Here is a 1,626-nt window from a genome sequence, read left to right as displayed (position 1 = left end):
ATACTATTTTTTTTTTATCAAACAAAAATCGAATTCTAGACTTTTTAATCATAAAAATTTTAATATCATATCATAAAATTACTTCTTTTAAATTTTTTTTTTACCAAAGATAAGAGACTCAAACCCGCAACTTCTTAATTGAATATGAAGAGACTATGCCATTTGAACTATTACTCATTGGCTACTTCTTTCAAAACTTTAAACTAATAAAAGAAAAACATACAAATAATTATATATCTAATATTCAATTTTTTAGTTAATTAAAATATTTAATTGATCCACTTCAGTCAATTAATTTTCTTCAATCAAACATAAAGATAAAATAATCTACCAAAATTAGCCACCAAATTTTATTTAAGTAATCAATGTTAATAATTTATCAATATTTTATTTAATTAAAATTTGTTGTAAAATTTGAAGGCCAGGCTCTTATTAATATTTTCTCCCAATTATTATATATTAGAGGCTCTTTTTAAACATGGTTTCATTATTACGTGAAGTCTAGTATAGTATCCTTCCAAAGTATAACGAATATGTTTTTCTCATAAGTCTGGTATAGTAGTGTTATATATAGTGTAGAGAATATATTTTTTCCCCAGCTTAAAAATATAAGTCACTTCTTTAATCTTTATAGAATGCATAAATTAATGTCCAATTTCATTTGATGAAAAAACAAATAGAAAGAAAGATAAAATGACGAAAACACATTTATTCATCTGGGAATCTTAAATAATGCGGAATTGTTCTAAGTTCTAGGGCGGTCAAACGGGCTAATCCAGTCCATTTAGGTTCGATCCGTTAAATTCGCGGGTTAAATGAGTTGGTCCGTTTAAATCCGCTTTATTTACGGACCATAATTTTTTAATCTTAACCGTTTATAGTCAGTCCGATGGGTTAAACGGGCCATTCTATTTATTTTTTTATTTTATTTTTTAAAAAATATTTTGACAAAAAATATCATTTTTAGGTAAAAAATCTTTTAAAAAATAAACTTTTTTTAGTTGATGGGTCGAATTTTCGGATCGGATCAAAAGGAATACCGGCTAAAAAATACTTATTTTTTAATGTATAAAAAATAAACGGACCATCCGTTTAGCTCGCAGGCTAGCTCGTTTAACCTATCATTTTTTTTTTAAGTTAATCGAATTTAACCTGTTTAGTCCGAAATTTAAACGGACTTAATTTTAAAGGCAAAATTTACTCATTTAAATGAATAATATTATAACCATTATATATGTACTAAATTCTAACCATTATATATGTACCTCCTAGCTAGCTAGCTAGATAGCTCGATATAAATTTCTCAAAGCTAAACTTTTTTTCTAGTGTTCTAATAAGGGACCCATAAATAAGTGTTGGGTTGTTAGAGAAGACAATAAAACAAAATACCGTCTAGGGTTTCGTTCCATTTTGGAAAAGAGAAAGTATAGAGGAATTGTTTGGAAAAATATGCACGTGGTAATATTTGCATATATATAGTAAATATATAGTAAATATATGACTGACAATAGAACAAAAAATATCAAGATTAAGAGAAAATTTAAATATATTATTATTATTATTATTCCAAAAAAAAGGTGAGCCAGACTTAAAAATTTAGCTCGAAAAAATTAAAAGTCCACCAAA

Source organism: Arachis ipaensis, chromosome B01 (assembly GCF_000816755.2).
Source record: "Arachis ipaensis cultivar K30076 chromosome B01, Araip1.1, whole genome shotgun sequence".
Lineage (NCBI taxonomy): Eukaryota > Viridiplantae > Streptophyta > Magnoliopsida > Fabales > Fabaceae > Arachis > Arachis ipaensis.
Note: the sequence above shows the minus strand (reverse complement) of the source record.